Source organism: Haemaphysalis longicornis, unplaced genomic scaffold (genome assembly GCF_048455015.1).
Source record: "Haemaphysalis longicornis isolate Haplotype H1 unplaced genomic scaffold, Haemaphysalis longicornis Haplotype H1 scaffold_5, whole genome shotgun sequence".
NCBI lineage: Eukaryota > Metazoa > Arthropoda > Arachnida > Ixodida > Ixodidae > Haemaphysalis > Haemaphysalis longicornis.
The window spans coordinates 52,498,884-52,520,097 of record NW_027526385.1 but is presented as its reverse complement, the minus strand read 5'-3'; the positions used below and the strand labels follow the sequence as shown (position 1 = coordinate 52,520,097).

The 21,214-nt window shown below is 48.2% G+C and overlaps 1 long non-coding RNA gene across 1 annotated transcript in view; it reads right to left on the bottom strand.

Annotated features, from left to right (window-relative positions):
- LOC144138216 (uncharacterized) overlaps nucleotides 1–21,214 on the bottom strand; it is a 177,395-nt gene that overhangs the window by 63,614 nt on the left and 92,567 nt on the right. The window contains exon 2 of the long non-coding RNA XR_013315835.1: nucleotides 11,268–11,316. This is a non-coding gene — a long non-coding RNA (uncharacterized LOC144138216). The remainder of the gene's footprint in view (nucleotides 1–11,267; nucleotides 11,317–21,214) is intronic.

Genomic DNA, 21,214 nt, shown 5'->3' with positions numbered 1-21,214 from the left:
GTCTGTCTGTCTGTCTGTCTGTCTGTTTCTGACTGGCCTGCAAACGTGAAGGATGCTCCAAATACCATTTACACGTTTGTGGTTTTAAAGCGACGCTTTAGTGTCCTTACTGATGCCGTTGTACGCCAATACGCCGAGCAGGAAAGCCAACTTTCTCTGACGATGATGATGAATGATCGTGGGTGTCATGAAAGAAAAAAAAACGTTTCCTGTGACCGGAATCGAACCTGGGTCCGACGCGTTATGAAGTGGGCATCAGTGCGATTGCCCCATTTTGATATGGTCGAAGCGACCGCCAAACAGCAGGTACAGTCGGGATCAATTTGAAGGTTATTGCGGGAGCGCTGACCGACCGAGACGACAGTGTCGTTACGTGACCCTTTTTATCATAAGCCTCAACGAGATTATGCTACGTTTGCTTCTCCCTTGGCTGTTCCAAGCAGTGCGTGCACTACCTTCAGGTGCGATAACGGCCACGCTCGTTTCTTTTTTCTTTATTCTTTCCTCTCGTCATAGATATAATTCCCACTGATACGCATCCTTCTTAGGGCAACTATGTCGGCATGCCGGAGCATTCTAGTATAAGAAAAAAATGTAATTTGTTTCCGAAATGCCGCCACTGTCGAGGTTATCAAATCGCCGAGAAACGAAACGCGGATACGTCATCCAAAAAGAAATGAAGAAAACCGCCATCTCCACGAAGTGAATGATGATGAGAGGGGCGAAGCAAAAATGCTTATCGGTAAAACCGTGAAACATTCGCCCGCACATCACATGAAGACTCGACATGTCAAGCTTTCCACCGCTCCGTTGACAAGCCATCGACGATGTCGATGTTTGTGGTGGTTATGTAGGGGTTGTTTTGGACGATGAGAATCTCCATGGGTTAGTCGGCGAATTCGGTGTGTGACATTGTAGCCACAGTGGCCGTCGCCTTCTGCAGAGGGTCTTGTGTCGTGTACCCCCGGTACGTGTCTTCAGCTCGCAGGCGACGAACGACAACCTCTTCTTCTTCCCCTCCTCCTTGTTGGGTAGCAACGAACGCGTTGAACGTTTTGACCTCTTCGACCAATCTTTGGTTCGCCAATCCCTAGGGGGATTCTGCCACAATCATCATTAATCTGCCATGCCGTATACAGCAGCAACGAGGGACGGGACAGGGCCCGAGCCAGGCAGTCGGCCTTTGCAGAAGGGGTTGAGCGAATTCTATGCAACAGCCCAGGGGTGAGGGAGGGCAGCATAATCTCATCTTCGCGAATGAATAAAGTGCCACGAAGGCGCTTTCGTCTTGCTTGGCGGGGTCCCGCGATAACCTTCAAATTGATCCTGACTGTACCGATTCGCGCCGTACAACCCAAACGCAAACGTTAGGCCTACGCAGAGCTTCTGTGGATATTCTAGAAAAGTGCTGCGTATACATGCAGTGTACAACATACTCGCAGCGTGGGATTGGCCAACCAAGAAATTTACCACAAAAAAGCTTCGCGTTCAAGCTTCGTCGTCGTTAGACGGAGGGGTGCAACATTTTTTTATCTAACACTGTCGCTAACGCGCAGTAACAGATATAAAGATTGCTTTATTCGCCTTTCATTTACGCTCTGTGTCCAAACTGGCACGATATAATTTAAAATAAGGTGGCTGTTACTTTGCTCGTTAATACAGCTTACGCAAGCCCTCGCTTTCCAAAGTGCGGGACTTAGCCCAAATATCTCCGCTCTAACTCCATCGGCAACATTGTCGCCGCCAGGAACCAATTGCTCGCTGAGGCCAGGACGTCATACGGAGACGCCTAATTATAAACCCACGAAGCGGTCGCGGCGAGAACGGGTGGTTCCAAGTTTGGTGGGCGCGTCAGTCGGGAGAGACTAGAGACACGTACAGGTTTGGGAAATGAGCGCCCTAATTAGCGCAATGTTCCGCCTGAACAAATAATCGCCCGCTTAGCGGTTTTTCCCCTTCACACGCGCGCCGAATGTCAACGTCGCGTACAGTGCCTGCCGTATGTATCGACCGTAGAATAGAGTCCAGCATGACTGAAAGCGTTCATTTGAATTCATACAAAAACGATTTAATTTTTCGAATGCGTAAGCATTGTTACGAGGACCCAATTAGGAAAGATGTGTTTGCCTGTAACGCTTGATGTGTTGCCTTTCGTCTCACATAAAAGGCACCAGAGCCCTCATATTTTGACTACTACTTCTTCTTCATAATAATAATCATCATCAACAGCAGCAGCAGAAGCATATTCTCCTCCTCCTCCTCCTTCTCCTTCTCCACATCATCATAATCATCATAATCAACAACAACAACAACAACAACCTAATTAGGTCCGAAGTCCTCTCCCATTGACCTCCAACCGCTCCTGTACTGCGCTGTTCGCGTCATGCTCTTATATTGCCCCTTCAAAAATTTTCCTTCCCAGCAATAATTGTGCATAGCAGTGAAGGCGACTTTAAATGCGCTCGGTGTTGCGTCCTTCAGACACATGCTGTTTTGTCAATGCGTAAAAGTCTAAAGCTTTGATATTTTCATACAACGTCTCATATTGCCCCTGAAAATGTCTTCTCAGCAAGGCCTTCTTGGTAGTAGTTAAGCCAACCATAAAGGACTCGGCATACATAGCTTGCATGTGACGTCACCACGGTCCTTTCTGGAGTAAAGTTCTCAGCTTTCCCAGTGCCGCTCGAGATAAGAGCGGCAGATAAGTTCACGGCCTTCCACCGTCCAACCAGTGCTCTAACATGGCAGCTACAAAGACGTCAGTGCAAGCTATGTAATAGCGTATTATAAGGATACATGGCGTCCTACGGATGTATTTAATTAGAGGTCCTAGGACATTTCCTGCAGTGTCAGACTGCTCATATGACGCATGAAAAAATGTCCTCTGAGCAGATTTTGTATAGTAGTGAAGCTGACCTCAAAGAGACCCAGCACTACTTCTTTCGACATTTTTTTCAATCTTCACTGCTTGCAGAGTGCAGTCAATCAACAGATCCAGTACTTAGATTAGGGGGTCGCAAAGTACGTCAGCTAAAAATTACTGCTCTATACCCATCACATATCTTAGACATTTGTTCGGAAGATTTCTTTCCCTCTTTCGCGATCGTGGCGTTCTTCGATCGCTGGAATTACGTCATTACAACGATGCAGCGGCTATTGACCGGCTTTCTTCAGTTGCAGAAACGAACAGACTCGATAGCTACTTTAAAAAAGAAATACACAAAAGCAAAACTGAAACGAAGGCGTATCTGCTGCGACGAGCAAATGACGCGGTGCCGCTTTGTGCTGGCGGTAACTGTAGCTTTTGCAGTGCTTCCATACGCGAAGGAAAGAGTGACACCGTTTAATTCAAAATGTTGCAGAGGCCACTTAAAAGGCTCGGTGTATAGCGGAGGGCTCAAGAATTTATAGGACAACTCCCATTTGGGCACTTTCTGCAAATGTTTTCGCGCCAGGTTGACGAGCCGTTCGAAGTATTCATCTCACACGGATGTGTTCGCGAGTACTGAATGCTAAATCGAACTGTGTGGAGGATTTGTATGCGTATTAGCTATGAAGTCACCGCGAGCTGGGGGAACTATAGTTACTAAATCTACGCATGCACCTCATTTTTGAACTCCCATCCCTTAGGTTCCGCAAAGATTTCCTTTGAAAGCAAGTCGAGAAATGTGAGCTATTTCACTGTCGATATTCCCGAAGCTCCGTAGGAATTGGCTCGCTAAGGTGCGCGGTGTTCCATCAGTCAAGTTTACACCATCAGATCGTCAAGAGAAGTGGTCGGCAGCTTGCGGCCCAACGGGTAGTATTATTTAACCTCCAGCACGTCATCAAAACTGCAAAGCACACCCCCCCCCCCCCCTTCCACACACACACACATTTACCATACGGCACTCCGCAGTACGGCTTCACGCAACTCGGCCCTCCACCTCAAAAGGCTGCCGACCCCTGGCCTAGACTAGTGTAGCTAGATAAGGTTACAGAGTATCGACACTCCTTTGTCCCACTGTTTCATGGCGCCGTCATGATGATTGGTCAATCCGCATCACGTGACATTTGTTTATCTTGAGACGGTTCATGGGCACCGCCATTTTGTTGTTTATGTGTTTTCTGTCAGTCAGCTGTGATAGTCTCAGTTTGTCCTCCCCGCTCTGCGGCTGCGCGAGACTGGCGTCATTCAAACGCGAATCAAAGATTACGCAGCATTTCAAGGCAGAAGTGTGTACGAAGATGCCGTGTTGCTGCGTCTTCGGCAGTGTTGTTTACGAATGACCTCGTCAAACTTAGCGGTGAGGCCGCAGAAGCATCCAACTGGCAACACTGATGAACACCAAAATGGCCGCCACGCATGGAGGAAGAAAAAGTTAGGAGACGGCATGACGTCACGCAGCTAGCCTTCGCAAGCCGAGCTCCGTTGAAGCCGCTCCCTCCGCCGTTTCTCTTTCTCAAGCCGCCGAAGTCGGCCCAGCACGTGACCTCCATGGTCGGGTGGGCCGGCGGCGGCGGCGGTCTCCGACCCCGGTGCATCTCTCGTGTTTGGTTGGCGGTAGCTTTTCCCCGTCCTTCCTGCATTTGTCTGCTCGGTGATCTCATGCCCGCGTGTGGGCAGGAGTGCCGAGTATGTGTGAAAGACAAAAGCCGCGGAAAAAAAAGCACGCTTCGCGACAACGGGCAGCAGAGTAGTTTCGAGCAGACGAAATTGAAGAGCTCGCGGCGGCGGCGCGATGGGGTCACGTGGTGCAGTGACGCCTGGGCCGACTTCGATTTTACTTTTTATGTATAGGCTTCACGTTTCTCCGGTAGCGCCGTCTCCTAACTTTTTCTTCCTCCATGCCACCATGGCTCACTTGCATTATAGTATATTCTACGCACTATACTTGCATTCCGCAGTGCCGCTACTCTCTATCTTATCTGGCTGTTTAGGTTGCGGCGAGGCTTGATAAATTTCTCAACTGTACTGCGCATGCGCGGCCAGACCACCTGCAGTGTCGAGTGCGCCAGTTACAGCGTCGCTTTCGTATTCCGGGGATAAAAGCGCGATTCGCCGAACTGTATGAAAGGGAAACCTCTGTACACATCCGCCCGAACACCTAGAAACACGCCCGTCGAGCTGAACTAGGCCGGCGTTGACGCGAGATTGTGCGATCGTCTGTCGCCGTTTCTTTCGCGTCCAGCGTCCAGTGCGACGCTGGCTTCAACGAGGCAGTACGGAGGGCAATGGGCGGCCACCCATTTGCATAGCCCCCCGTTTACGCGACGTATATTACATACCCCCGAAGCAACTCCCCCTCTCCCGTGCACAACAAGCCCTGTACGGATGAATGTGGAACCATCGATCAGCTGTGCTCTGCTTCGCCTTTCTTCGGCGATGGTTATCTAGCCGCTGAAGCAGCGGAACTGGTTAATAAGGTCAGTGCACCGTAAACGTTGACGCAATCGTTTATACGCGCTTACTTCTGATCGTTAACTGCGCCGTAATTATTATGCTGCGACACGGCAGACACCTGCAGGCTGCCTGGTCGATTGCACGCGCTTTTGCCAAAGGATTGGTTGGCGGCTCACTGACAGGTTTTCTTTTTAAAGGGGCCATGAAGGCAAAATGCAACTTTGTTTAAAGGGACCCTGCAACACTTTTTTTACAACTTTACAACTTTATTGACAGCGCACCGCGTGCGGGTGTCCGGGTGTTCGTAACGTGAAGTCCTTCTTCAGAGTGTATGAAGAATTATAAGGAAGAGTTTACGGGGGACTGGAGGGCAGATGTCCGGAGATTTCTCCGAAAAGGCGGAGCCCAGGAACTGTAGGTGTGATACTGGTTGTTAACTTCCTAAACGCACGTACACGTGCACGAGTTCCGACACACACGCGCACGCGTGCTCTCGTAAAGTATATGTACTCGTAGTGTGGCGTTAGGACGCGTCTACAATTACTGCATCACTCCTCGTCTGCGTATGAATGGTATGTTAACATTAAGACCTTGGACTACCACCGTCGTGCAGTTACGAAGCATAGTTAACATTGTTGAGCAGTTGGCAAAGCAAGACCCACAAAAGCACTGCTCGCGCTTGTGGATTTTTAATAAACATCCGCGATTTTTGCGTTGCCGGCCTGTATGTTACCTTACCCTGTCGTACAGGCGGCGACGTTCTTTGCCGATAAAAAAAAAAAAAACAGACATAAGCGTGTTAAAGGGATGCCGCAACACTTCTCTCAATCTTTAAAAAAAATTGCAATGCTTGCAGAACGTAGTCACCTAACACACCCAGTACTTAGATTAGGGGGTCACAAAGTACCTCAGCCAAAAATTACTGCTCTATGCCATTCAGGTAACTTGGAAACTCTCTCAAAAGATTGTTCTCTCTTTCCCGGTATTGGCCCTCTTCGAGGGCCCGAATTACGTCACTGAGGCCATGCAGCGGTTGTTGGACGGTTTTCCTTGAGTTGCAGCAATTAGCGCTTTTCGATAAGAACTTTCAAAAATAGCCACAAAAACAAAGCAGAAACGGAAGGCGTACCTGGTGCAACGGGCAAATCACGCAGCGCCGCTCCGTGCTGGCGATAACGCGGTTCGCAGTGCTTCCAGACGCGAAGGAAAGAGTGAAAGCGTTTATCAAAAGTGTTGGAGGGTCCCTTTAAGTGTTTCACTCGCCCAACACCCAGAACCTCGCACACTTGATACGACACGTGCCCATTCTTTTCAACCTGAACGTGAAAAAAAAGGTACAACAAATATTCATCACCCCGGGCTCATTAGTGAGCAGTTCAAACCTGGCTAATCACCACCGCACGCCATTCGTCAGACGTTAGACTTCGACTTCGGTAGCTTTATCCCCAGTACCGCCGCAAACGACACGCGTTGTAGCCTTTTTCTCCATCGCCTTCTCCGGCCATTAATCTTGATCGGACCCAGTCGAAGCAACCGCCAAGTACACACGCCCTGGCCACTGGGGTCGCGTGGCCTTTCTACGCCTGCGCTTCCGGGCATGCACGCAATTAAAACGGGGTCAATGCTTCGCGCACGGGCGAGATACGGACACGCGCGAACACGAGCAACAAACTCGGAGGAGAACGACGCCCTCCGAGATACCTTCTTTCCGTCCTTCGTGCTTCCGTGTGCACTAGCGTCCCAGAAAAGAGAGTGGACGACATTTGTCAGGCCGACCGTTAGCGCATACGTGCGCGCATATGCCGGCTGCGAACTAGGTGAGACTAGCGCCGCGCAACTTTCCTTCACGCTTGGAGACCGGGGCGGCGGCGCAGCCGAAGCTACAATGCGAAGAAATTGGCTTCCCCGTAGCAGCGCCGCGCTGTGCACGGACAACTAAGCGGTGTTCGATCACGGCGACGGAACAAAACGCAGAAGAGGGGGAGAAGAATGCCGAGCAGAAGAAGAAAAGTGAACGACACCGCAGCTAGCTGCTTGCCCTGACACGTTGCGCGGCAACATGAAAGACTACAGACCTCCCTTTACTCTCTTTCGCAACCTCCACGAAGGAACTTGCTACTCCGCGATACCTTTTGTGACGTCACTGCCTCTCCGCCGTCCGGGCAGCCAGCGCGCTGACACTGTTAGACTAATCTGTATGACGTCGCTAGGGGTATAGACCTTCTGGGTGGTCGAAAGCCACATCGCATAAATAAATAAAAAACGGAACAAAAGGGGGCTAAAGGCTAAAGGTGCAACTTCCACGTAAAAACTTTCTACACACTAAAAATTTTTACGCCCAAAAGGGTGCTTCAGCTTGTCGCCGCAGGAGCACCCTAAAAACTGAATATTTTACGCCCTTTAGGGTGCTTCGATTTTGTCGCCGCAGGAGCACCCTTTGTGAAGCACCCCAGAAGACAGGTGCCTTATAACACCCTTTTCCGCCTAAAAGTATCCTAGGGTGCTACTTAGCACCACTTCCCGGATGGCCACTGCGTCAAGGCCATCCGGGAAGCCGCTACCCTGACACTGCTATACTAGCCTGAATGACGTCACTAGAGGGCTGGGCCTTCTTTGTGGTCAAAAGCTAGATTGCGTAAATGAAAAAAAAAAACAGAACAAAAGGACGCTAATGGTGCAAGATGTAACCTCCACGTAAAAACTTTCGAACGCGCATTCCCTTTCATGACGTCACTGCATCTCGGCCACCCGGGAAGCCGTTACGCCGACACTGTCAGACCAGCCTGAGTGACGTGTCCAGGCGGCTAGGCCTTCTGGGTGGTCGAAAAAAAAAAACCGGAACAAAAGGCGGCTGAAGGCGAGATACGAAGCGAGAAAAAGAAAAAGGAGGGCCAGACCAACGTTGGGCCAGACGCCGCCGCCGCCAAGAAAACCACGCCCTCTGCTCGACGCCAATGAAGCTCGGCTCGAAAGGGGGCGAGCGAGCACGGCAAAGAGCGTTGGACACGTCGGCCACAAGCGACGGCGGCGTTCGGCGGGGCGAACGTTCGAACAATGGCCCCTGGGCCGGCCTCAGAGCCACCGCCATCGCTTTGCTGCCGCGGCTTCGACGGCTACAAGGCGGTCAAGGTTCGCCGAGGTCTCGGCAGGAGTGACGTGCAGACCTGTTGCGTGCACCGTGGCAAATTGCCTGCGGATGCCCTGGGGTATCCCAACCGAAAGGCGCTGCTCGTTAAAGACCTTCTGGGCTGCGATATTGAGCAATAAGTGTGCGGAAGAACGTGGAAAGTGGGTTTTAACGCTGGTCTGCCTCGCTCTACAAACAGCAGCAGACAAAAGAAGCGTATACAGGCATCCCTGGAGAGTAGTGAAACACAGATTGCGTACCTCTGCTGTTTAGTTGGTTCGAGGCTTATTAGTGCTTCTTTGTGAACCTTTTTAACTTCTTCGTACTGGGAGCTGCCGTTTTGTTAGTGGGCTTTGCTGGCGGCCTTATAATTAGCGCAGTCCAAAGGGAGATGTAACTGCGCATGCGCAACAGAGCCCAGAGCATGTCCTGATCTTGTGAAAGATTAACAAATGATAAGGTTTATAGAACCGTGAAAAGCTATGAGAATAGCGCACAAAAATACGACACACAGTCTTCCAGTCGTGTTGCATACGTAGTATATTCGGCGCATGCGCCAACTTTGTCCTACATTTGGGGGCGTTAGCTCTTGAATAAATCAGTTGTTAGTTGCGCTCGTCCTGTTGTCTCTGTTTCTGTGTGTCGTCTTTTTGTGCGCTATTTTTTAGGCTTTTCAAGTGTCAGACCAACTCATAGAGTTTCATACTAATATATACTATACTCGGTGACAACTTAAGAACGGCACCAGAAGTTGCCGCTGTGCCTTATCACCGTAGCTGGATATATCTCCGCGCGGCGCAAGTAGGGCGTTACTGGGAATATTTTGAAGATGGCGTGAACCGTTCCCGTGATTTTTTGGACTTAATATGCTTATAAACGACTCCAGTGACGACAAATAAACTGCGTGAGACAAGGCAGACCATATCACGCATTCATAGCAAACCCCTTTCAAAACGCGCGCGCACTGACTTCTTGGGTCCGGCGCTTTGGCGGAGTGATACACTACATGAGGTGGTGCAGTTCTTGAGTTGTAACCGAGTATAGAGGGAAATCTGTCGCTGCTGTCGCGGGCCGCCATGGGCGGCGCCATTACCGCTAGCGACGTTCCTCGCTTACTTGGCTTAGCCAGCCACATGGCTTCGTTTTTGTCTCGAAGCCAAAATCAACAAAAAAGGGTAACATTTTTTTCTTGTTCACCGTGCATAAAGTTTCTACATAGTCACTGACAAATAAATATTATTGGAGGGTCAATTTTGCAATAACAAAACAAATTTGATGAACCTTCTACAGTAATATTGTTAGCCAGAGCCAACTTTTCAGCCTGTTCGTGAGCCATGCCAAGTACAAGTGTAACGTGCCTGCCCGGTACATGACGGAACGCTCGCTGAAGCGCGGGCTCCCCTAGACAGTGGCGCCAGATTTCCCTCTAGTGTATATTAGTATAAACTCTATGGACCAACTAGCCCGGCAACAAATCTTGTTAAAGAACCTTCCCTACCGATAAAGATGCCCCTCCTTTTGGTCAAATGTCTATTAGCATCTACGTAAGCACGTGCCGTCAGGTAAGTCGGTCAGACTACGTGTTAATGAAATTCTAATTATCTCTGGTGTACAACAAGGTGTCGTTAAAAGGTTGTAGCTGTCCACTGCAACCGGAAAACAGAAGAGGTGCGGGGCTTTAATGAAAACACCGGTACTGTAGTGAGAAGCATTAATGCACGGTCGTCACCACTCCGGCTGCAGTAACGTGCCGAAAACTAGTGAGCGACAGTAGATCTTGGCCATATAATCTTCTAGGTTGTTGTTGTTGCACCAGCGGTTTATTGGGTTTGATTGGACTGTTAGGCGCTTTTATTTAGACATGAAAAAAAGCTAATCCTCGCGTTACGACGTCAGGACGTGTCGAAAAACCGATGTAAAGCATCTGCGTCGTACTGGGACAGGGTTCGGCGAGGAGTGCAGATGAGTTTCCTTAAATCCTGCGCGGTGAAATGTCAAGCGAGAAAACGCAGTCGCTGGACGAATATCATCATGCAGGATGGTAAGGTATATTGTTTTCTGAATGGCGAGTGCTAAGGACAGACACCAGATAAGTGTCACTGCTTCCAAAGACCGTAGGAAGCAACTTCTCTGCCTAGGGAGTTTTTCTTGAAGACAACGACAAATAGCTAGCGCCGTATTGGTTTAGGACGCGGGTTCTATTCCCGGCCGCGGCGGTCGCTTTTCTGATGGAGGCGAAAGGCAAAAACGTCCCTGTGTGCGAGGTTTCGGTGCACGTTAAAGAACCCCAGGTGGTCAAAATTAATCCGGGGCCCTCCACTACGGCACGTCTCATCGCCTGTGTAGCGTCGGCGCGTTAAAGCCCACAATCAATCAATCAATCATCAATCAATCAATCAATCAATCAATCAATCAATCAATCAATCAATCAATCAATCAATCAATCAATCAATCAATCAATCAATCAATCAATCAATCAATCAATCAATCAATCAACGTATTGGTTTACATCAAGAATGGAATACCTACAGCGTACACCTTTTTGAGTATTCGTTCGAAACAGTAGCCACCTCGACCTTGTGGTGGTGCCTTTTGTGAAGTCGGTCCTCCTCCGACCAGTTTCGCTTTTCGGTGCGCTCAGTGGGTGTGGCGTCACGAAAGGCGAACGTGTAGTCTCGTCTCGTCTCGTAATTAAACCTTCATTTACGAGATACTGACCGCAGCAAATGTGATATTACTAAAGCGAAATATACTTACGCTAGAGACCCCTTGGAGCGGCCAGCGGGGCCAACACACCGGACAGCCCCTGCAGCGCAATACAGAGAAGGTGAGCGGCCAGTGCACATCCCACCACGCGAACGCGTCTGCACACAAAAGCAGTGGGCGGATCAGCCCCATTCAGTTTCCCGCGCTTGTTGAGATGACCATGGAATGCCGCTCGTCAAAGAATCGTAATTAGAGATTTTTAGCATACCGTGTGTACCGTGCGTACCGGTACCCGACTGGGCACGTGCGCATTCGCTCCGGCAGGGTGGCGTACTTCCGCTGATGGGCGGACCACCCCTTGTCGTGCCCGTGCATTCGTTCGGGTGAAGGGTGGCCCTCGTCGCCGGGCCCACCCGCGCATGCGCAGTCGGGTCTCCGTACACACGGTAAGCTAAAACTCTCTATTGTTTCAGTGCGTGACCAAAATAAATGCCCAAGAGATAACCCAACAGAATGGAACATTTACATAGCGATACCCCGCAAACCGATATTAGTACTGCACCCCCCCAACCCTTTTTTTTTCCTTACCGCGGCGTGTTTCCGCCGGAAGTTCCCAAGATGTGTCCCTTTTCCCCCGCAGTTCCTGCAGGACTGCAGGACACATGCGGTGCATGCTGTAGCCGGCACGTCAACTTCCGTACCTTGGTGTCACCGATTGTTTAGGTAGCCCCTCGTAAACCCGATAGCAACCACAGTGCCTCCCTTCACGAGGATACACGCAAAAGAACCTTAAATTATTCAATTACAGAACAAATAGGGTGCAGTGATAGCCGTGCTCGGCAGCAGTTCCAACTGTACTAGAATCCACGATATTTGACGTCGCAAATCTGCACGGTCTAAACTTTTTAAAGTGTTGTGATTTCTTTTCATGTATGTCTTTTACCCGGCAGTCAAAGTCGAAAGCCGCCTTTCGTCATTAACGCAACACTAATGTAGCTGCTAAACGCAACCACTCTAAGTAGAACTGGCAACCCGCATTTCCCAGAAACGTTCCCCAAGGTACGTCATGTAGGCTTGCAAAGTTGGTGTCACCGTGAGGATTGCCTTTAACCGAAGCCGTACACGTGCCGTTAAGAGTGCTCCTAACGCACGTCGTAAAAAACGGATGCAAAAGACGGTTAAAAAAATCTAGTCGAGAGCCTGCGACTTGGGCCAAGGCCAAGGATAATCTGCGTTCCCATCATTCCGTTAGTGCCAGTCGCGTCCCACGCGCTTTCGTGTCGCAATCTGTGAAAGAACGTTAAATGAATTTCTATTTATAGACTCCACTGCTGGCTGCCTTGCTCGATTCCTTGCTCGTTGCTGCTGGTTCCTTCGTTTGTTCGTTTGCAATTAGGCTAATGCAGGAAAACGGCCACGAGCTAACAAAACGTCATAAGCCGCACTTAATGTAATCACGAACAAAAGTGTCGTTTAATACCGCCCTTTATTATGTTCCCAGGTTTGTAACGCTACCTGGTCCGGTAAGGTATGTATAACATTACCGGAAACCGAGAAGGGTAAGGTAGAGTCACTAGATAACCTACAGAGTACCGTCACTGAGGCACGCAAGTGAGCAACGGCGGCCATTTTGTTGTTCCTCAGTGTTGCCAGACTGCCACTTCTGCGGCCTCACAGCTAACTTTGACGAGGTCATTTGTAAACAACACTGCCGAAGACGCAACAACACGGCATCTTCGGAAACACTTCTTCAGTTGAAATGCTGCGAAACGCGTTATCTCTGATTCACGTTCGGAACTCGCGCGCAGCCGCAGAACGGGGAGGACAAGCTGAGACTACCACAGGTGACCGACAGAAAATGCATAATCAACAAAATGGCGGTGCCCATTAACCGTCGTAGTGTAAGCAAATGTCACGTGATGCGAACTGACCAATGATCACGGCGGTGGCACGGAACAATAGGAGAAAAGAGTGTCCCTACTCTGTAACGTTATCTAGTGACAATATATGGTACACCATGTCGCTGCAACTATGCCAGGCAATGTTCTGAGACACAAGCAGCCTTTCATCACCAGAAGAATACTGGCCCTTGTGGCGCAGTATTCAGCTGAAACCTCGCACAGAGGCCTTCGTCCCGCCATAGACATTTATGACGATGATGATGACTGAGATGATTAATATTTTTACGATGGTGATGCTGCTGCTGATGATTATGATGATGACGACGACCTCCGGAAATAGGTACACCCTTGGCCAAACGTTCTGATGCTAATTCACTCATCACCCAAGCGGAGGAATGGCCACGTGAGCTGCTGGTATACTCATGTGTAATCTGCGGAAATTTGATGCTTATCGAGAAAAAAAAATCCCAGGCCCCCTCCACTAACGTGAAACCTGGGGAGGGGCGAAGCATGCTGTGTGCAAGTGTATTCTTGGCGCCTTTTCGTTTTTTCACCGTACATGAAACCGTTGTGGGGTACAGGTATACATACAGCTTTGCTGTAAAAGTCTCTCGTCTTTGAAGCACGAAGCTCTCCAGGGCGAGGCGTAAACGAGTTTCCCGGTGTTGTAGTACCGTGACTACATGATATGACGATTACGACGACGACAGGAGACGCCAACAGACCCAGCCCCTAAGGAGCTTCGTCCCTAAAAGTTCGGCCTGTTATATGATGAAAGTAACGAAGCTAAACAGAGATTTAGGCTCAACCATTAAATTCTTCGGGGTAGAGCGGCAGCCACAGTGGCCTGCGGATTTTCGACCCCGTCTGTACATTCACGCTTAAAAAAGTTAGAAACGCCCGAACGTTTGTCATAAAACTCTAAACGTGCAGATCACTTTCGCACGAGTAAAAGGAAAAATAAACGCTGTAAAAGACTGCCACAGAAATTAATAACAAAACAACTTATCATATGAAGAGTAGAAGCAACTCAAACCGGTGAACAGTTTTGTTGCGAAATTGCTGATATGTGATCGGAAAAGCAACTCCGGCATCTATTTTTATCTCGGGATCGCCGTTCGGGAGGCACTTTAGAATAAGAATAATGTTAATCGTCTGTTCATAAACGGCATATATATGTGAATGTACAGAAGGAGGTCCCATAGCACGATGATGTAAGAGGACCTCCTGTAAGTAAGTGCATACACAAATTCCCTAAAGATTCGAGCAGGTAGTTTGACAAAGAGAAAATGCAAGTATAACAGCGTACAAATGAACAAAAGAAGAGGATTACAAAATGAAAAGAGTAGTCAGAGGTGTTTATACTATAAGCGTCATAAAGAAAGGAAGAAAGCGCAGTTTTGAACAAATTAATAAATGATCGCGTTTTAATTTCACTAGAAAGACCATTCCAGTTTGATATTGCCGAAAAATAAGCCACGTGTTTGCCATAGTTTCCCGCACTGGTTGGGACTCGATTGCCGCGGGTTCGAGTAAAAATGTTTTTTTTTTTTTTTTGAAGCTAAACCGGGTACAATTATTGTTTCGGGTGTTTCGACACATCGCGTGTTACCGTACATAGTGAGGGCGCACGTCGAATGTACCGGAGAAGCGCCGTTGGAACCTCTGAAGCGATGACCAAAAAAAAAAAAAAATACCGTACGTTTAAAGCCCTCCGCATGCAAGCGCGACGAACAGATATCAATCTGCGACGACGGGGTTATCAGCCGTGCGCCATAGAACTGGCGCCCCTCTTCAATGTACCGAGGTAAGTCGTTGAGCTAGTTAGCTGGAGTTCATGGTAACCAAACAACACGAGGCCTGATTTCCTTCTTCGTTCAAACGAGTTTACCGTTCTATTGCCTTGAGCGTAACGCACAGGCACACGGAATAATGAACGGGTGCGACACAGCCTCCACGTCTGAGCAGGGAGGAATAAATGAATGCAAATCGATTCGCGCCGCCTGTAAAGCCTGGTATTAGTTCGAAGGGACCACGAAGACAAACTGAATGGAAGGTTGCCTAATTAAGAAGACTGCTTTGTGGCATGACAATGACGCCAATTTTATCGCAAACTTCAAAGAAATAATGGAGATATAAAGAGAACAGATGAAGCACAGGCGACCTCCCCAGCCAAATTCTTACGAAGTCTCTGTGACGTCACGGAATCTCTCTTGCGCGATTAAAGGGGCCCTGCAACAGTTTCGATAAGTGCTTTCACTCTTTCCTTCGCGTCTGGAACCACTGCGAAAGCTACAGTTATCGCCATCACGGAGCGCGCGCATTGCTTGACTTGCTCGTCGCACCAGTTCTCCTTCCATTACTGCTTTGTTTTAGTAGCTTTGGCTACTAAAATGCAGAAATTTTGGTCACTCTGTCTGTCTGTCTGTCTGTCTGCCTCTCTGTCTGTCTGTGACTCGATTCAGCCACCCGGCCAAAGTGACACAGAAGCGGCGAAATAGTCTTATATACTCACAGCCCAATCTAAACGTCTAAGTCCGGTGGCAATGTTCATACTTCTCGACACTGTTGAACAATAACAAGATATTACGCAAATATGAGGCAGGAAATCAATACATAAGTGATAGTTGCAGTGTTCCTTAATTCAAAAATTTATGGATGCTTGGTTTTTACGATAGCTAGTGAAATACTACATCAACTACAGAAAACCGTCTCCTGCTGTTGCCAGCGTTATTATACCTTCTAACCGTCTAGCGACATTTTAACAAATCAGACGGCAACATCAATGAAAGGTTGCTTTAGAAGGGCTCCACGTTCCGCTTGGAACGCACGTGGAGCAGAGCAACGTGATTCTGTAGACGTTAAGTAGGTCGCCTCAATTCACGCGCGTCTCCGCCGCGCGGCAGCGCTGGCATCGAGGCACCCGGCCTGGAGCGGTGAAACGCGGTAACTTTAAATTGACTTGAGCAAACTTTTAGCGTGTTTATCTTGGGAGGGGTGAGACAGGAGGGGAACACCATGAGAGGCGAGCGGGAAAGGAAAAGGAGGCGTTCACTTGGCAGGGGAGCAAGTCGACGATCGTCTTTCATCGACATTTGCATCGACATTTGCAACGACATTTGCAACGAAAGATACGCGGCCATTTTTTTTTCTTTGCCATTCTCCTCGGTTAGGAGAACGTCCTTCGCGATTGTAACGGAGCTGAGCGAGTTACAAATGTCAAGTTCTTTCAAATTGAACAGAGTTGGGTTTCGTCGTCTCCACGGCCCCTTTAGTAAGAATCGCAAATCGCCTCCCAATGCACCAGCGAATGTAAAACCACCGGTCAAAGCCAGCGTCCTCCGACGAAGGCGACGATGTCCTAATACGTCAATGCTTATGACGTCACCGCAGCGGAAATTTGGAAGTATACCCAGCTTTCTCGCTCAAAATTCCGATCTCTCAGGAACCTAGGGAAACCACTTCAGACCCGCCGCGGTGGCTCAGTGGCTAAGGCGTTGCGCTGCTGAGCACGAGGTCGCGGGTTCGATTCCCGGCCGCGGCGGTCGCTTTTCTGATGGAGGCGAAAAGCAAAAACGCCCGTGTGTACGAGATTTCGGCGCGCGTTAAAGATCCCCAGGTGGTCAAAATTAATCCGGAGCCCTCCACTACGGCGCGCCTCATCGCCTGCGTTGCGTCGGCGCGTTAAACCCTAAAATCAATCAATCAAAAACCACTTCAGGACTGTGATATTTGGCACAAAGCAATCAGTCAACGTGGAGATGAAAACACTAGAAGAACTTTCCAAGATTCTGAATATTTTATGTGCAATTCGCTGTAAAATCTTACTCCCCATACATTTCTATGGGATAGTTTCCATGGCTCAGGAACCTAGCCACAAAACGTGCAAGACTTGGAACTGTGCGCAAAGCAAGTTTTCACCCCCACTATTAGCAGCGCAAAATAACTTTCAATTACGATAAATAACGGCAAAGTAATCACTGTTGAAAGGACTGCCATGAGCGGGAAAGCTGCACATGATTATGAATACCGCATGTGTTTTCTCGGTCAAAAGACGTCTTTCCTAGCAGTAATGAAACCGAGTGAGCTACCAATGGCTATTCTTTTCGAATTGAACGAAATCGCACATTTTCGAAAGGCCTCCTCTAAGAACAAAGCAGAGACAATTCCGCTTCGTTTGCCACCTGCTTTGCTGTTGTTCAGGGTGACGAAACAATATGAAAAAGTCCTGCACACAATCATCTACAGGCACACCAGAGATAAGAATGATAAAACTCGTAGCTTTCCATTGTTCTAACGATGAAGAATTATACGATTGAGGTACTTCGCCAGAATCACATTATGGTATCGATCGTGCAACGGGAAATTAACAGCTCGATAACAGACATACTCCAAGATATATTACCCTAAACACTTCATCTCTGACAACTATAGGATTTACCCTATCGGTCCTGTTTTTTTTTTGTTTTTTTTGACGCCACGTAGAAATTGTGGTTATAAAATAGTTCCGTGCAGCCTACTACACGCCTAGTGCAAGCAATCAAAGATAATTGTCACAGCAATCACAACAATCCATCACAGATTATACAGGTGATTTTTAATTGCACCCAATTTTAAAATAATGTTTCGCTCGTTTTGAAAAAGTCTATTTCCATACGTTTTTCCTACGTTAAAGGGACAGACAACCGATTTTTGTCGCGTATATGTTCTCTAGCTCATATGAAAGCCAGCGTTTTATATGGCCCGGTAACCACAAGCAATTTCTAAACAAATCGGCGGGAATAATTTTAATTTGGCAGCAAACTTCCTGAAATCAGAAGGGTGGCGGTTCGTATCGAAACTTGGCACTACAATATGTGTTCCTGGAACGTGACCTGCAAACCTAGCAGCTACTGTAACTGCTGAAACGTTTATTTACGTATTGAAAACCTTTTAACACAAGTATTTGTACAAGGTTAAATTGTATATGTATTTCTAAACATTATTTTGAAAATTCTAAAGACTCGCCGCCCGCCGCCGCTGCGTTGCTCTCAGTGTGGCTAACTGAGCCTCCATTCCCAGAATCAACCGCAGCGTTCAGTAAACAGACCCAGTGAAGGAGCTTTGACGATTCTGCCTGAGGCAGAGGCGTTTGTTCTGCCAAAATATTTGATTTCAGTTTCCAAATACGCCAACGGCAGCTGAAAAAAAAAAAAAAACCGTCGCGCCCGGGAAGAATAGAACTTCCCATCTCCACAACGTGAAGCCAGATTCTACATATCGTCTACCCCAACAGATGGCGCATTCGTGCACAATAGACCGTTCCATTAACAAACACATAACGGAACAGGAAAGCTTCCGAATCAAACTTTTTTAGCTGGGGACAAGTTTTTAAATATCGTTTTTATAGCTACTCTATGTCATGGTTGCCAGCATCATTTTGGGAGGAACACATATGGCTCGCAGATCTAAAAAATATCGATTTAAAAAGTTCTAGGGCGTGATCAGCAAAACCGTTTCTCGTCTAGGGTCTTTAAGTGATGCCCTTTCATTTGGGCTCGAGAATATAAACTCGACAAAAATCGGTTGTCTGTCCCTTTAAAGCTTTAGCAGCGTCGATATTTGCTCGCTAGAGAGCTACAGTTAGCTTGTCTGATCGTTGGCATCGGGGGAAAATGTTTATCTTCATCCGTAACAAAAGAATCCTCTTCCGCATGATTTTAAAGCGACAGCTTTCTTAGTGGGACCACTGGCGTTCTAGCAAAAAGCTAATGCGTTTCCCCGTAGACCGTTTGGTCTACCAAAAAGCTCTGATAAGGTCTCCGCACACAAGGCGCGTGAAGCCGGGTTTCCATTGCGTCAAATCGGTTACTTGAAAATCTTGAAAAGTAATGGTTCTAGTCTTCTAGATAAGACAATAAACGCATCGATTATGGAGAAGGGAGCAGTCATGAGTAGTTTACCTTCCTCTCATAAACCACGTGTCGGCATACATTTAGATCGTTCGTAGGTGTGTTTGCATCGTGCGGGGAAAACCATCGCACAGGTTCCTTCTTCGTACGCGATTTCGGTCTTCGAATGTTTAACGAGTGATTGGACGCACTTTTAGCTTTCGCACTTTTCCCAACTTTATTTGGGGAGGGATGGCAATCTCTTTTTTAACACGAAAGTGTTTTATTCCCGTATACACCAACATTTGGCTGACGTCATATCCGTCACGGAAATGGCGCCAGTACAACGAAGCAAGCGGCCTGTAAAGGGTGCACCCCTGCACAGGGGGTCTTCTTGCGGGGAAGCAACCTTTAGTACAAAGGAGTCGTTAGAGATGTACAGGGCTGAGAAGATGAACACCAGAAAGGAAAATTTCTACGATAATTCCCAGGGCAGTGCTTTGCTTTTTGAGGCTAGAGCAGGTTGCCTGCGAAAGTTCTGTGGGGAATTATTCACAAAATGATGGGGTATGCGTGGTCTACGGAAAAGAAACAGAAACTATGCGGCACATCGTGCTAGAATGTGAGGGTATCCATCCAAATCTACATGAAGGGAATATTGGGCTTTCAGAAGCCCTAGGATTTAAGGGTATCACAGAGGAAGTTAACTTCAAGGCTGTCGAGGGGACGAAAAGAAGATTAGAATGCTGGTGGACGAAAAGCAGAGAGGGGAATATTGCCTAGCACAGTTACCACCTGTAACAGAAAAAAAAAGTATTTTGTGCCTAATAAGCTTTTTGTGTCTGCCCTAAGCAGCGCTAGTATTGAACCAAAAGTGTAAAACATAGGTATATCAGTCTTTTTTGGTAAGATGACATGTCATCACTCCGATACAAAGGGGAAACCAATAGAAATCATCATCATCATCATCATCAGTACGTTATACTTAGGGTTGTTCGTTTTCGGCTTTTATAATTTTAACACGAAAATGTATTATGCCGGGATGCACCAAGATATCACTCACGTCATATCCGTCACGGAAATGACGTCAGTACAGCTTTGCCGAAAAGATTCACCAGCAGGACGTCGCTCGCCAAGAACACCCAAACGACAGCTGCCGACCCGCAAGTCATGCTCACCTGCAGATTTCGCTGCACATTCAATTTCGTGTTTTACCGATATCTCTGACAGAGCAATCAACCACAGCTTTTTTTTTTTTTGTAAAATCGCCGATAAGCAGACGACTAACGGTAGAAGACCCAGGACAACGCCTGCACCCTCCGGCGATGGCGACGACCGGTGCACGCAACTGTGTGCGTGCGTCAGTGCGTAAGGTTGCAGGAACCCGGTCGACCTAGACGCGCCCCTTCGGAAAGCTAGGCGAAGGCGCGACGTGTTGCCTCGAAAACGACCGGAGGGTCGAAAGAGAAGGAGAGGGCGACTCCTCGGGAATCGCTCTCGTGTGCCGGCGTCCGGAACGCCAAGGACGGCTGCTGCCGGCGCTGCTGAGCGTGCCCGGGTTCGGCCGCGGACGTGTCTCCCACCGGAGAGCTAACGTGCCGAACCGCGTAGGCTTGGAGTACAGTTACGACGCATTCGATCTGCCATATCATAAGAGAAAAACTGCCAAATGCAGTTAATTTTGTCTCTGTATGATGAAGGCTAAACGTGTGACGAGGCGAGTTAGCTGGTCAGCTGCATCACGGCTGATTTTTTCTTCCTTTCTACACACATGCTTGCACGAACATACATACATGCATACACACACATACATACATACATACATACATACATACATACATACATACATACATACATACATACATACATACATACATACATACATACATGCATGCATAGATACATACTACCCGCCGCGGTGGCTCAGTGGCTAAGGCGTTGCGCTGCTGAGCACGAGGTCGCGGGTTCGATTCCCGGCCGCGGTGGCCGCTTTTCTGATAGAGGCGAAAAGCAAAAACGCCCGTGTGTACGAGATCTCGGCGCACGTTAACGATCCCCAGGTGGTCAAAATTAATCCGGAGCCTTCCACTACGGCGCGCCTCATCGCCTGCGTTGCGTCGGCGCGTTAAACCCTACAATAAATCAGATACATAGATGCATGCATGCATGAATGCATGCATAACGAACACATGTATAATGCATACATACATACGTTCGTACATACATA